Source organism: Tachysurus vachellii, chromosome 10 (genome assembly GCF_030014155.1).
Source record: "Tachysurus vachellii isolate PV-2020 chromosome 10, HZAU_Pvac_v1, whole genome shotgun sequence".
Classification (NCBI taxonomy): Eukaryota; Metazoa; Chordata; class Actinopteri; order Siluriformes; family Bagridae; genus Tachysurus; species Tachysurus vachellii.
The window spans coordinates 6064919-6082418 of record NC_083469.1 but is presented as its reverse complement, the minus strand read 5'-3'; the positions used below and the strand labels follow the sequence as shown (position 1 = coordinate 6082418).

The 17500-nt window shown below is 41.2% G+C and overlaps 1 protein-coding gene across 1 annotated transcript in view; it reads right to left on the bottom strand.

The window, feature by feature from the left end:
- Nucleotides 1–17500, bottom strand: part of atp6v1ba (ATPase, H+ transporting, lysosomal, V1 subunit B, member a) — a 54368-nt gene that overhangs the window by 34516 nt on the left and 2352 nt on the right. The window lies entirely within an intron of this gene.

Sequence of the window (17500 nt, the reverse complement as noted above, 5' to 3'; positions counted from 1 at the left end):
AGAAATAACAGGCATTAGAGAGAGAGAGTGTGAGAGAGATAGAGAGCGAGAGGTGGCGCTGAGGCTCGCAGAGAAATTGCAGTGGCAAACGTAACAATCTAAGCGAAAGCATCTCGTACTTTGACCCGTCAGAGTGGATCAGACCCTGTGCCAGCCATCATCAGTGGAGTACTGTGTTCAGTGCTGGAATAAAAACGATGCCTCTTGTTATGGCACGACTCAGAATATGACTGTGTACAGTTAAATCTTGTAATGTTGTGAGTGTAGTTTTGCTAAGTGTAGCATATCATGCACTACATGTATGGACTTAGCATATATTATTCGCACTATGTTAAATACACTTCAGTGTCCCCATAAGAAACAGCAGCAGCTACACACTGTCTAAAGCTAACACACAGTCAGTGATACACTACATACCAGACATAGAACCAGTTACACTGACTATACACACACTGTCTAAAGCTAACACACGGTCAGTGATACACTACATACCAGACATAGAACCAGTTACACTGACTATACACACACACTGTCTAAAGCTAACACACAGTCAGTGATACACTACATACCAGACATAGAACCAGTTACACTGACTATACACACCGTCTAATGCTAACACACAGTCAGTGATACACTACATACCAGACATAGAACCAGTTACACTGACTATACACACACACTGTCTAAAGCTAACACACAGTCAGTGATACACTACATTCCAGACATAGAACCAGTTACACTGACTATATACACACTGTCTAAAGCTAACACACAGTCAGTGATACACTACATACCAGACATAGAACCAGTTACACTGACTATACACACACTGTCTAAAGCTAACACACAGTCAGTGATACACTACATACCAGACATAGAACCAGTTACACTGACTATACACACACTGTCTAAAGCTAACACACAGTCAGTGATACACTACATACCAGACATAGAACCAGTTACACTGACTATACACACACTGTCTAAAGCTAACACACAGTCAGTGATACACTACATACCAGACATAGAACCAGTTACACTGACTATACACACACTGTCTAATGCTAACACACAGTCAGTGATACACTACATACCAGACATAGAACCAGTTACACTGACTATACACACCGTCTAATGCTAACACACAGTCAGTGATACACTACATACCAGACATAGAACCAGTTACACTGACTATACACACACTGTCTAAAGCTAACACTCAGTCAGTGATACACTACATACCAGGTATAGAACCAGTTACACTGACTATATACACACTGTCTAATGCTAACACACAGTCAGTGATACACTACATACCAGGTATAGAACCAGTTACACTGACTATATACACACTGTCTAAAGCTAACACACAGTCAGTGATACACTACACACCAGACATAGAACCAGTTACACTGACTATACACACACTGTCTAAAGCTAACACACAGTCAGTGATACACTACACACCAGACATAGAACCAGTTACACTGACTATACACACACTGTCTAAAGCTAACACACAGTCAGTGATACACTACATACCAGACATAGAACCAGTTACACTGACTATACACACACTGTCTAAAGCTAACACACAGTCAGTGATACACTACATACCAGACATAGAACCAGTTACACTGACTATACACACACTGTCTAAAGCTAACACACAGTCAGTGATACACTACATACCAGACATAGAACCAGTTACACTGACTATACACACACTGTCTAATGCTAACACACAGTCAGTGATACACTACATACCAGACATAGAACCAGTTACACTGACTATACACACCGTCTAATGCTAACACACAGTCAGTGATACACTACATACCAGACATAGAACCAGTTACACTGACTATACACACCGTCTAATGCTAACACACAGTCAGTGATACACTACATACCAGACATAGAACCAGTTACACTGACTATACACACACTGTCTAAAGCTAACACTCAGTCAGTGATACACTACATACCAGGTATAGAACCAGTTACACTGACTATATACACACTGTCTAATGCTAACACACAGTCAGTGATACACTACATACCAGACATAGAACCAGTTACACTGACTATACACACACTGTCTAATGCTAACACACAGTCAGTGATACACTACATACCAGACATAGAACCAGTTACACTGACTATACACACCGTCTAATGCTAACACACAGTCAGTGATACACTACATACCAGACATAGAACCAGTTACACTGACTATACACACACTGTCTAAAGCTAACACTCAGTCAGTGATACACTACATACCAGGTATAGAACCAGTTACACTGACTATATACACACTGTCTAAAGCTAACACACAGTCAGTGATACACTACACACCAGACATAGAACCAGTTACACTGACTATACACACACTGTCTAAAGCTAACACACAGTCAGTGATACACTACATACCAGACATAGAACCAGTTACACTGACTATATACACACTGTCTAATGCTAACACACAGTCAGTGATACACTACATACCAGACATAGAACCAGTTACACTGACTATACACACACTGTCTAATGCTAACACACAGTCAGTGATACACTACATACCAGACATAGAACCAGTTACACTGACTATACACACCGTCTAATGCTAACACACAGTCAGTGATACACTACATACCAGACATAGAACCAGTTACACTGACTATACACACACTGTCTAATGCTAACACACAGTCAGTGATACACTACATACCAGACATAGAACCAGTTACACTGACTATACACACCGTCTAATGCTAACACACAGTCAGTGATACACTACATACCAGACATAGAACCAGTTACACTGACTATACACACACTGTCTAAAGCTAACACACAGTCAGTGATACACTACATACCAGACATAGAACCAGTTACACTGACTATACACACCGTCTAAAGCTAACACACAGTCAGTGATACACTACATACCAGGTATAGAACCAGTTACACTGACCATACACACCGTCACCACACACAGCTAAGCAGCAGTGTCTGTGGGAGCATCTGAGACCTCACAATTTTTGCTAATTTAATCCCCTCAAACTGAACATCATTCAGTAGAGAAGTTCACTACACAGGCTACAACATGAGGTGTGAGGTAACTGCCTATTCCCGAAGGCCGTGTAACATTCACATTCATATGTACGAGGCAAATTAAAATTCTTCGTTTGATTGTTTATTGTTACGAGGCTTCACTTTTATGTTGTACCTTTAAACCTTTTCATTCCACTAAACCTTGTACTCAAGTTTCAACTGCTCCTTGAATGCGAGGTTTTACTTTTCCTTCAAAGACCACCAACTTTCAACAGAAATTTCGCTAAGTTGAATAAGATTCATGTGTATTGTGAAAATTCACAATAAAGTGGATACGTTTCACAGGAGGTTCGTGATGTCAGTTATATGAACTTTCGATGAATTGATTTGTTTTTGTATGAACGTTTACGTACATTGGGAACGACTCCCTGAGTGAATGCAATACAAGTAAACAAAAACGAAAGAGCATGCTACTTAACTGAAAACACACACACACACACACACACACACACACACACTTTTGGCAGGTGTGTATTCTGGGTGGGCCATCATTAGCAGCAGGAGGTCCAACAATAGCTGAAGAGCAGAAGTGGGTGCGGTCCTCACTTTGCTTTTCACTCGTTCTGGGAAAACATTACTGGCTCTGACACTGGAGCCAATGTGTTGTATCTCTCCTAATATCTGTGCCTACGTGTGTGTGTGGGGGGGGGGGGGACAACGACACATGAGCAAAGGTCAACTTAGACTTATTTTAGGTCAACCATTAAGATAGTGGCAGGTTTTGGATGAGATGAATGTGTACGTGTGTGTGTGTGCGCGTGTGTGTGTACACGCATCAATGTGTTGGGCTTTGTTTGGGGGCATCAGGCTGCATCCTGATATCAAAGGCTGGAGGAAAACAAGCGCACATGGCCCGACGGGGAGCAGCCGTACTGCCTCTAATTAGAATGAATAACCAGGCAGAGCACAATCACACTGCCCCACACACACACACACACACACACCTGCAGGTTATGCCCAATTAGTAACCTAAGCCAGTTAGGAGGAAGAACAGATAAGAAGAGGAAGATATTTTGTTCACGCTCACATAAACTACTGCCTAACTGTTTTTAAAAGGGAAAGTAAAAACTATCAGACGCTGTGAAATCTACACAACATCATGTTCACGTGATAAAGCAGCCACGCCGCACAATAAGTCTTTTAACTCTTTTGAAAATGACTTTTATTCTACAGCAAAACAAAAGTGCAGTAAATCATGAGCTCAGCTGTTTAAAGGCTAGTTTAAAAGTTTGATCTGAAGCTCGTTCTCTTGCTCAGGATCCTTCGATGTAGACACGACTAAATTTGCACATTTCTAACTCGGTCCCAGGATTTCGTAATTATTTCAAATTATTGTGAAACGATATTCACAGGGGTTTCCTATTTTTTAAAAATCGTCAGTTTCTGCATATTTGTTTCATTCATTCATCTTCTACCGCTTATCCGAACTACCTCGGGTCACAGGGGGCCTGTGCCTATCTCAGGCGTCATCGGGCATCAAGGCAGGATACACCCTGGACGGAGTGCCAACCCATCGCAGGGTACACACACACACACACTCATTCATTCACTCACGCAATCACACACTACGGACAATTTTCCAGAGATGCCAATCAACCTACCATGCATGTCTTTGGACCGGGGAGGAAACCGGAGTACCCGGAGGAAACCCCCGAGGCACGGGGAGAACATGCAGTTTCTGCATATTTGTTTCACACAAATAAATCAATAATCAAATAAACAAACCAACAAACAAATAAATAAATAAAATACTGCTAATTTGGGGAGAAAAAGTCACAGCACTAAAAATAAATAAACTACCGTTAGCAGAAATATCACTAAACAGCATGACAGAAAAAAGGAAGAAAAAGAAGAAGAAGAAAGGGGAGGAAAAAATAAATGAAAAAATAAATAAATAAATCCTAAAAGCACTGAATCAGCTGGTTTGGAATGATGACGATCAGTAAATCTGGTAGACGTCTTATTTATTTTAAACGTTTGAGGAGCTGAATGAAGATTAGCATCTAGGATTCATAAAACAAACAGATAGCGACTGGTCAAATGCAGTTTGTTTATTTATTTATTTATCGATCGATCTACAAAAATGTAAATACTCTAAATGCTGTATGGTTGTAACACTGCACTCTGTATCATCCTCACCTGCTGTCCCTCCAAAACACATTTTATTCTCTGGGGCTGCTAAAGTTTTGTTTGTGTACATGTGTGGAAAATAACAGCTGGGGTTTAGGCTTCCTCTAAAGCTTACACTTATAACACACACCTCTCATTCAGAATCTATAGCTTACACTCAGAAACCAACAATATCGATTAAAAGACTTGGAAAGTCTGTTTTTTTTTTTTTAAATAATAATATAGAAAAAAATAAAACACAGACTCAAATCTAAGCTTATCAGAATAGACTTAAACACGGTGAGGAAAGTAAACCCACACAGTTACACACTTGCACTTAGTGTAGATTAACGAACGGAGATCGAAATGCTCTACACAAAATAAACGAAAGGAAAGCAGGAGCCTCGTTTTAAAGCCGCTGGCTGCCTGAATCTCTGCAGTGCACGTTTTACTTTAAATAAAAGATTAGCCAGATAATTATCATTATCACTCAGACTGAAAACACTGCTCTAATCATGCCTGGCATCACATAATGCCCTTTTACAAATGCACCAAAATACACATTTTTAGGACATTCCAACATTTTTCAAGACGTTTGTTTTGTTGCTGTTTCCGCCTCCCTCGGAGCGAGCGCCTGACAAATTGCGGTGTGCGCTTTCTATGGATGTGTTTATAAAATGGACTTAATAGCTACACTTACCCTACAAATTGTCCATATGTTTCAAAAGAGATTCATATGGCTATTTACCAAGATGTGATCATAATTATGATGTAGGAAAATTGCCACTATATAATTGTGCATCAACCTCTTAAACATCCACCTCTCCAAACACAACACACTGCTAATGGAAGAAAAAAAAATGCTTTCAGAAATCTTACAACACAAGAAGAATTTTTCTCCACAGTACAGATGACTGGTGTTAGATCATTACAGCTTCAAATACACCAATGGAAGTAAGGCTAAGAGTCCTAAGAGTCCTGTGTGTGTGTGCATCAGTCTGTGTGAGTATATATGTGAGTGTGTGTCTGTCTGTGTGTATGTCTGAGTGAGTGTGTCTGTAAGTATATCTGTGTGTGTGTGTGTGTGTATATATATATATATAAAAATTTGTTTGTGTGTGAGTGTGTCCGAGTGAGTACGCGTGCATGTCTGTGTGTGGGTATATCTATGTATGTCTGAGTGAGTGTATGTCTGTATATCTGTGTGTATATATGTGTGTGTGTGTATATATATATATATATACACAAATATATATATATATATATATATATATATATATATATATATATATATATATATATATATATATATATATATATATATATATATATTTGTGTGAGTGTGTCCGAGTGAGTACGCGTGTATGTCTGAGTGAGTGTATGTCTGTCTGTGTGTATGTATATTTCTGTGTATGTGAGTGTGTGTGTGTGTGTGTGTATATATAGATATATATTTTTTTTGTGTGAGTGTGTCCGAGTGAGTACGCGTGTATGTCTGAGTGAGTGCATGTCTGTCTGTGTGTATGTATGAGTGTATATATGTGTGTGTGTGTCTGCGTGCGTATATGTGAGTGTGTGTGTGTATGTGAGTGTGTGTGTGTAAACCTACCACCACCTGAATAACTAACTCTTAGATATGAAATTTACAATCTGGAACAGAGAAGTTCAGTAAACAAATAAAGAAAGAATTTTCCATTTGAACATGTAACAGAAGTGAGAAACTCTACACGTCGGTAATACGAGCCAATCCCATGCCACTCTTTCCCTGAGAGAGCGTCCAGAGGCTAGCGAAGAGGGCCTCGCAAAATAAAGATCACAAAAAATGGCTATACATTCACATGGTGTGAAGTAGCAACATTTCCCATTAAGTTTGAAAAACTTTACCCGCCCCTCGCGGGACACTTGAGCTGGAGTGGCACGGTCCGAGGGCTGGGCACCCAACAGTTGCGAGGGTCAGAGCCGGGCCTGCCAGGCACCATTGTGCGCTAAGACGTTAATTGGTGCTAATCCAGACCTAGGAGCTGTTTTGCTAGCCTGACCTCATGCCCTGGAGGACACCTCGGTGTGAAATACTAAAAAAAAGAACTCCATTCAGTAAGACCAGTGAAAAGAGGCAGAGAGCATTCCAACACATTCTGCTCTCAAAGAGAGGAGCACAGGAGCGCGGGAGGAACGGCTGGGGTTTTTCCCCCCTCTACCCCTCTGTCTTGGGTGCATCCTCACCCCCGATGCTCTGAATTAATAGCACAATAGCAGTGGTAACAGTGATGGGTCTGGCTGCATTCACGCTTCTCTTCTCAGGTTTCTTTTTACCCCTACGAACACACTGGCTCTCCACAAGACGGCGTGTAAAGGGAGCGCTAATTGCCCTCGGGTTTGGGATCAGAAGGACGCCTATGAAACTATCAACAAACAGGAAAACACAAATTATACAATCGACACCTGCTAGACTGTTTAACAGACGTACACGCTACAGACAAACTGGAACAAACCCCAACAACAACAAAACAGACAAGACACGAGTGGTGAAAGGAGGAGAGTTTAGTTTTAGACCATGGTGTTGGGGAAGAGCGTCTCAAGTCGTTCCTTCTTTAATCTTCACCACGGCCAGACTTAAAACTTCATATCTTGGACAATCCTGAGAGCATTTTATGGTGGAATTGAATGGAACAAAACAAAACAAAAAAATAAAAGCAAATATTAACGCGAGGGAAAAACGAACTAAATATTATAAACGTTTTGTGCGGTATTTTACACATAATTTCTGCTGTAAGTGAAAAACCGTATAGTTCTATTGCAGAAATAATAAATAGAATAAAATACATAAAAAAAAAAAAAAAAAACAATAGAAAAAAGACCAAGTTTATGCGGTACGAAAATATTTGCACAAAAACCAGATTTAATACAAAACTCTAAGAGATGAATTTTATTACGACATTTTTACAAAGCAAAAAAAAAAAAAAAAAAAAAAAAGCAAGAGTGGATGGAAAATGACACGGCAAACATTTCAGCTACGATAATCATCAGCACTCAGACGGCCAACTAAAGGAAATGTGAACAGAGCGAACACTGAAGATGTTAAATGAATCAGGCTGCTATTCTTTACAAACGTAGCTCTATGTGTGGCTTCAATATGCAGCATGCAAATTAAGGGATTTTCAAAAGCTACAAAATGTCCATTTCATGCTTTCGACTAAAGACACATTAACACGTTTCCGCCAAAATAATCAATTATTATTTTTTTTTGGTTTCATAATTGCGCGGGCTATTCTGTTAAGAAACGTAATTGTGCTGTGATTCAATCGTATTTAGAAGCCGCCGACATTAAAATGTGTGAAAAACCGTGAAATGAGACTCGATTTAAAAAAAAAAAAAAAAAGAAAAAAAAAAAAAAAGAGGAAAACGATGGACAAGCAAAAGGACAGACGCATGAAAGGCTGTGAATCGAAACTCGCAGGAGACTGCGATGGTATTCACTCTGGATTCAATGCTTACACAGAGAATCCAATTATGGTGCTGACAGCTCAAGAGCTCAGGGCTTTGATTTCAAAGTATAAGAATCGGACAAAAATGAGCCACAAAATTAAAAAAATAATAAAAAAAAAAAATTCAAGAGCATCGAAAGATTGGAATATTTCCAAGTCTTTCATGGTACACTCTGATGTCTCCAACGTGCACTAATCATTTCTAGTATAAAGAAATACAAACTAGGATAAAACGCAGTGACCCTCGGAGTGTCGAGGGAAAAAAAAAAAACAGATGAACGCCGAACGGAGAAAACATCAGTGAAACAAGGCTACAGTCGCTTTACTGATTTAAGAGCTTCAGGAGCTGATTTAAAGACCTCATTCATCCGGGTACATCTGGGTATGACAAAAGGAAATGTACTTTTAGGTCAGATATACTCATTACATTTGTGTGTGTGTGTGTGTGTGTGTGTGTGTGTGTGTGTAATTATATTTCTGATGGGGTTACCAGTTATACTTCTTTCTACACACTGTGCTTTAAACAATGAATCAATACAAGCAAAGTCCGTACGAACAAACACACACACAGACGCAGACACACACTTTTATAACAGTAAATGTTCTAACAAAGTCCTCAAGAGTGATCAAGTCCCCCATCAAACAGGGAACGCTCTTGACCCTACAGGTAGCGCCTGCCGAGTGACGACTCCCCACACACTCCCGCTGATTGGACCGCAGGTAATCAGAGGACTGGTGGTGTGTGTGTGTGTGATGACGAGGTAGGTGGGTGAAATGTGTTAATCGTGTTGGCAGGAAGTAGACTGAAGGGTAACTGCTTAACCCTGGTGCCTATTTTCAAGGTGTGAATTAAATGTGGATTCAAATGAGCTTAAGAAAAGATCTTTAGATTTGATTCGTCTGAACATCTGAAAAAAGAAATAAATAAAACTACACAGGAACAAAGAAACTTAAAATAGAGTTTATAAGATGGAGGAGCTACAGGTTACAGGTTAAATAAAGGAACACACAGAAACACTATAAGAGAGACAGACAGACAGACAGACGGGGGGGTGGAAAGAAGGAGAGATGGGAAAAAAAAGGAAAGGAAGAGGGGGACAGGAAAAAAGAAGGAGAGAAAGAAGACAAAAAAGAAGAGACAAAGAGAGAGAAAGGGAGAGAAAAACTAGAAAGAAAGAGGGACAGCAGGAGAGAATGAGAGAGAGACAGGGAGAGAGAGACAGAGAGGGAGAGCGAGAGATCGAGACAGAGCGAGAGATCGAGACAGAGCGAGAGAGGGAGACAGAGCGAGAGAGGGAGACAGAGCGAGAGAGGGAGACAGAGCGAGAGAGGGAGACAGAGCGAGAGAGGGAGACAGAGCGAGAGAGGGAGACAGAGCGAGAGAGGGAGACAGAGCGAGAGAGGGAGACAGAGCGAGAGAGCGAGACAGAGCGAGAGAGCGAGACAGAGCGAGAGAGCGAGACAGAGCGAGACAGAGCGAGAGAGCGAGACAGAGCGAGAGAGCGAGACAGAGCGAGAGAGCGAGACAGAGCGAGAGAGCGAGAGACAGAGAGAGCGAGAGACAGAGAGAGCGAGAGACAGAGAGAGCGAGAGACAGAGAGAGCGCGAGACAGAGAGAGCGCGAGACAGAGAGAGCGCGAGACAGAGAGAGACAAACATCCCTTTTTGATTATAATATGCTCCTCAGAGCTTTGGGTTCTCTGCCCACTAATCCTGCTTCCTTTAAAGGTTCTGCACATTTCTGATGTTGAATCAGAGACGAGACAAAACTTCATCCCAGTGTCGAGTGTCTGTCATTTATCTACACAGTCACAGTATATTATATTATGGCAGGAAGCTTATTTTAGTAAATGAAGTACAAGCTGTAAATGATTGGGCAGGTTGAGGTGCAAATACACTTCACTTTCAGAAAGACGTGTAAGTAAGTGAGTAAAATACGAGTATTAAACACGGTCATGTAACAAACCACTCAGGATGTGGGACAATAAACCAGAGTCCCTCCAGGATTTCAGGATTCTGTTTCTTTCATTTATACAGCTGAGCAACTGAGTAGAAGGGGCCTTTCTCAGGGGCCCAGGAGTGGTAGCTTGGTGGCCCTGGCATTTGAACTCACAACCTTCCGATCCACTTCCACTTATTATTAAAAAGGCAAATACTGAAATAACAGACAAATTGTCTGGTGTGCGGTGTTCAGCTGGACACTGAACACACTTAACACTGAACACTTGCTAGCTCTAGGATCGTGCCAGGCTTAGCTTTCTACATTAACATGGCTGATCTCTGAGCAGGTACAGAATCCGCAGAAACAAGGTGATTTCAGTCAACAGCACAGTCAAAGCTTTGTTACCAGTCCGGTAATTTTCAGCTCCCAGTCACGTCACTGGTTTGATCTGTTAACCAGTCTGTTCTGCCACTGGGTAGCTGCATTATGATGCCAGGCAGCATGTAGGGGTCATTTGGAACTCAGGCTTAGTGACCACACGGGTGTATAAAGATCATCCACACTGAATATTCTGCTGTGTGTTGTGTGTCATATCAGAGCAGTTATACCCCCTACCCCACAGACCACACGGGTGTATGAAGATCATCCACACTGAATATTCTGCTGTGTGTTGTGTGTCATATCAGAGCAGTTATACCCCCTACCCCACAGACCACACGGGTGTATGATTTAGGTTATTAATGAACATTTAATGGTTTATAGTTTACTTTAACTAAGTCTTGGCCTAATGGTTAGAGAGTTTGTGGGTCCTAAGGTTGTGGGTTCGAGTCTCGGGCCGGCAATACCACGACTGAGGTGCCCTTGAGCAAGGCGCTGATCCCCCTAACTTCCCACCTCTCCGGGTGTGTGTTCACGGTGTGTGTGTGTACTTTGGATGGGTTAAATGCAGAGAACGAATCCTGAGTATGGCTCAGCATACTTAGCTGTACGTCACGTCACTTATTATTAATGCTGTGGAACATCTGACACTCTCTCGCCTTACGCTATCTGCTATACACACTTCCTTAGTGCTCACCATTTTGCCACCTGACACTACCGAGCCGCCTATCAGACCGAGTCCTGCTACGTCCTGGTTTTCACGCGCTGTTAAATTTCTGATTGGTTGTCTGTTGCTAAGCAACTTCCTGTAATATTGGAACACTGCACGGTTTCCCCACTGTACACGTTTGGCACCAGGATGAGGCCTTAACTCTAATAAAGCACTACTAATCCTGCTTCACAGCAGAGTTTCATAACCCCCGGGTAAAGCCATGCTAACCCTGCTTCTGGAATAACGATAACCAGGGGTTAGGGTCAGTCTGCCGATCCCAGTTATATGGTGAAGTGCTCGGTGGTCAAACCCTCTTTTAATATTTCCCACTTTAACCTGTGATTATGAACAAGCCTTCCACGAGATGTTCACCAAATCACGATAACGCTAGTAATAATCTACGCTAAAAGCGTGTAAAACCTCACTCTCGCTAGCGCACCTGCCGCTCGTCATCGTCCGACGAATCACGGATCGCACGTCGTACTGGAATGATATCATTTTACTCCGAGGCAGGCTTTACGTTACCGCCTATACGTATACGTCCGAGCCGAGCGTCTCGAGGTGAGGAATATTATATAATAAACGCTGTAAACGCCGTACGAACACGAATCCGCTGAATAACTATGAAAAGTTTGCTTACAAAAATAAAATGTTTCAAGTCAAGAACCTTGAATTTAGAAAAAGACTCGTGTGTCACGGCGCTTTGTGCTTAAAATAATGGGCTTGTTTTTCCCCCCCTTAGTCTAAATGGTACATAATTTAGAGACTCGGATACTATTTTTGAAAGTCAACTATTCTATACTCTTCTTTCAATTCATTTCATGTTCTTTGATGGCAAGACGAAGTCAAACGCCCACCGGGGGCTTTCTCTTTCACCGCCGTGACAATTGATTAATTACAAGCGGACAAAAGGATTAGAAACAGGAAACTGTGGGCAAAATAAAGTGGGCTGTGACATCTGAAAGATTTGTTTATAACTGTGTCATTATGGGTAATTGTTTCTTCCCAGAAATACCATTACCGTACTGAATGTCTTTTCATTTCATTTAGAAGTCTATTCAAAGCTAAAACAAAGAGCAGAGACAGTCTGGGTTAATTGCCTTTGTTGCAAATGACATGATTAAGATAAAAAAAAAAAAAAATAATAATAAAAAAAAAAAAGATGGCTTTAGCTATCAAAAGACAGATGAGTATTGTGTTCACTTTATTTGTTTGTCTCTTTTCAAAGAGGCAGACATCTGACTTGACACGAGCGAGCGAACAGATCAGCTCATCGCACCGCCAAAAAGGCTCGAGATGGGGAATTTACTGAAAAATGAAGCGTCTGGAAAAAACATCAGGATGAGGGGAAAAAAAAAACCCCCAAAAAAACACCTTATCGAGGTCCTGATTCGAAACGATCCGAGTTTACTAGCGCTATCACTTACGTTGGGCTACACGATAATACGCCGGGATACGGTGGACTACGCAGTCGCCGCGCGTCAAAGTCGGATTTGAAACGCGTGTGAAACGTGAGGAATTTGGAGATACGACTTAAAAGTAATGGCATGAAAGTGCGGTTCTGTGTGACGCTTTTGTTTATATTACTGAATATGTAAGAAATATCACCGGCAGGCTTAAAAATAAACAAACAAATAAATAAATAAATAGGGGGCACGGTGGCTTAGTGGTTAGCACGTTAGCCTCACACCTCCAGGGTTGGGGGTTCGATTCCCGCCTCCGCCTTGTGTGTGATTGCGTGAGTGAATGAGTGTGTGTGTGTGCCCTGTGATGGGTTGGCACTCCGTCCAGGGTGTATCCTGCCTTGATGCCCGATGACGCCTGAGATAGGCACAGGCTCCCCGTGACCCGAGGTAGTTCAGATAAGCGGTAGAAGATGAATGAATGAATGAATGAATGAATAAATAAAGTGGTTGATTCTAATTCTGACACCAGAAGTGATGTAGGCAAGTTTAAGGACGTGTCAGAGAAAGATTTCACACACCATGCTAACAGCGTGCCAATTTCTACCCCTGGTGAAGGGAGGGCGAGGGTAGGGGTTGGGGCAGTTTTTCTAGTGGCATTGGAGAAAATCGAAATTTAAATTCTTTCGATTCAGGCCACATTTCACATTTTACATTTACAGCATTTAGTAGCAGACACTCTTATCCAGAGTGACTTACATTGTCTTATTTCAGTTTATACTCCTGAGCAATTGAGGGTTAAGGGCCTTGCTCAGGGGCCCTGCAGTGGCAACTTGGTGGACCTGGGAGTCGAACCAATGACCTTCCGATCAGTAGTCGAACACCTTAACCACTGAGATATCACACCACATGACTAATCTCTGTGATCAGTTATTAGGGTTGGTAGAGAAACACACACCACACACCCCACACACCCCCACACACCCACCTACACACACACACACACCCCTCTATCTTAGCTAACAGCCAACAAAATCTTTTAACCCTCATCACCATCCTACAGAAACAGAGAAATGATGAAGGGATCTGCTGCGCATGAGCATGGAGGAGTCTGGTTTCCTCTCAGCGCCGTGCGGTTCACCGGCACAAGGGACAAACGTGCTTAAAAAAACGTCAGAACTTCCAAGATCTCAGGTTATTCTGTTCAAGCCATAGATTTCTCTCGGTGTGAGCTTACATACTGAGAGATATACATATAAACAAACAAAACAAAGGTTTGGTGACATCACCCCTGTTTATTCCTACGTGGCACGGAGACGTCACCAGCGCTCACTACACGATACATGATACTATGTGAGACGTGTGACACCCACACGGTTCTGATGTGACAGGAAATCGGACTCTGTGTGGCTTTTACTTATTAAATCATAATTGCTTAAATATGAAAATGCCAGTTTTGTCAGTATCACATTTAGCATCACGTATGCGCCTCTCTAATCAATTTAACATGTCTGGTGGTGATGGTTTGGTTTCTCAGTCTCACATGACGTGTTTGCATGTCCATCATTATTCATCGCCTTCAATCTCAGCCTGCTATCGGTTTGCACTCAGCCTTGGCTCAGTGATGATAAAGAAAAATGGAGCTGCTAGCTAGCGTGCCTATATTACAGCGGCTATTTCGGTCCTGCTTCTTCTTCTTCTTTTTTTTTTTTTTTGCCGTTTTGAGCGTTCGTGGGCCGACGTCTCTATACGGTTTCTTTCTCTCTTTCTGCTTCGGCTTTTGGGACTCAGTTCTTCCATTAAGTCATTTCTTTCACGGTTTGCTAAGAGTGCTAAGAGGCTTTTAGCCCAAAGCTGCTATTTATTTTGGCATGCTTTACACAAAAAAAAAGAATGAACGAAATAAAACACACCTTGCTGTTTGAGGTTAAAATTGATGAGTGAGATGTTGAATAACATCTGAAATACACAAAGAAACGGGCGGAACAGGAGAAGGGTGTGAATTTATTTTAGCCTGCAAATTTACAGATAAACAAAATAAACTGAACGAGCGTCGAAATAGAGGAAGAATTCAAATTAGGCCATAACAACAGCTTGATTCTTAAAGGTGGGGTCTCCGATGTTTGAGAAATGCTTCAGAAAACTGAGTCGGGACGACAAACTAAACAAAAACAAAACAAACGTGTAGCCAATGAGCAGAAAGGGGCGTGTCTTGTCAATATGGGCGGAGAGAGTGTTCAGTGCGCATGTGTGACATTAGCAGAAAGCGGTTTTAACATTGACATGGAGGATAAAAACAAAGAAAGAAAGCGAAGAAAGGTTTACGATAAGGTAAGAAGTAGGACGTGTTAATATAGGATCAGCTTTCCAGCGCTGGAGAGAACTGAAGGAGCAGGAAGTTGGTCACATATTCACAGATTGGAGTTTCCCGAGTCAATAACTCCTGAGCTAAACGCTGTTACTACACAAATAACACCTCTTTTCTATCGTAGTAATGTAGAGACGCAGCTACAACCGTGTTTTGTGTAGTAACAGTGTTTAACTCAGGAGTTATTGACTCGGGAAACTCCAATCTGTGAATATGTGACCAACTTTACTTAAGACGCCGAGGCGCTTTTTTCCTTCTCGATAGGTGAGTAACGTTGGTTTTGTTTTGTTACACAGAACTAATATATGTCTTTGTCCTTTACATGATTATACTTGTGTGTCATTTTTGCTTGTTTGTTTATCTGCTATCGTATTGTTCTTCCCTTCAGCTATGATAAAGACACGTTTCTTTTCCATTAGTTGCCTGGGTTACGTATGTATGTGTGGGCGGAGCTATCAATACAGGGGTGGGACCCATTTGGGTTAGGGGCGTGTTTGTTTTGGTGATTTTATATGTCAACATTGGCTTTCAAACATCGGAGACCCCACCTTTAATACACAAAGATTTCATGACTATGATTTAGAAATGTATGATTTTACATTTAAGTGTAGAGGTAAAAATTTTGATGTAATCAGTGATTTTGTTCGCCGCAATGAAGTCAACATGAAGTTTCAACTCAGCAACTTCAGCTTTTAACACAGGCGTGTTAGAATCTCTTATTTCTATTAGTTTGTTTAACTGGTCCAACAAATCCAATGGGTTTAAACCACAAACAACCTGTAATTAATATCAAACGAAATCGAATGTGTTTTTCTAACAAACAGCTCGAATACACTAAACACACAGCTACGTAAGAAAAGCTGTCTAAACACTCACTCACACTATTTATATATGACACAATATAGAGAGAAAGTAGGGATGTGGAAGATCGGTGATAAAGGCCTTGGCCTAGTGATCCCAGATCCACCAAACTACCAATGAGCAAAGCTCTTAACACTCAATTGCTCAGGTGTACAAATGAGAAGTAGCTCTAGATAAGAACTTCTGCCAAATGCCATAAATGTAAATGTAGTGCATGAGTGTTTGGGACGTGACCAGTGAAGTTCCGTGTCTGTAAAATTAGTCCATAGCTGTTTTGGCTTAAGATCAGTGAAGACACAGAAACAGCAGGGAATTCTTGTTGCTAACTCTGTGTTATTGTCTGCTGGCTAGCTGATTGCTAAGCTTTAGTCTAAAATGTTTCATGTAAGCTCAGAACAGTGCAAATAGCCACTCAGCTGTAACGTCTACCGAGCTTTACGTGCTCTGACGGAGCAAACGAAAAAACTCGCACGAGCAATATTTCCACTTTGTATGTGCCAAGGTAGAAAATAACATCATTAAAACTGACAAATTACCACTTTACAACATGCCACTGACCCAGCATAGGTGGCCGATTACCTTACTAGTGAAAATGTGCAAGATAAAAAATAAAAATACAATAATCAAAATGGACTGTTCTACAAAAATATAACTGTCGCTGTATGGATGCAAATGACAATGAAGTTTCTTTCAAATTGGCCAACAACCATCTTGGTTTAATAAAGAAAATCCAGTATTTTGCAATAGAGTTGCACAATATCACCATGTCTGATTAGTCAACAAAGAAACAGAGAAAGGTCTTACAGAACAGCTAAGGCACGTGTTTACTGATTTAACCGCTCTGGACATGCACATGTGTACATACAAATTGTATATATTGTATACGTATATCTCGACTGCACATTTCACCCCGTAAATGTGTACATACAATTTCATCTAGACTGTATGTGTCATTCTGTTACACTGTGGAGCTTCTGTCACTAAAACAAATTCCTTGCATGTGAAAACATGCCTGGCAATAAAGCTGATTCTGATTCTGGATATTTTAAGATCACAATAAATAAATCGGTGGTACATCCTTTAAAAGGATTGCCTACACATTAATACTACAACACTCTTGCA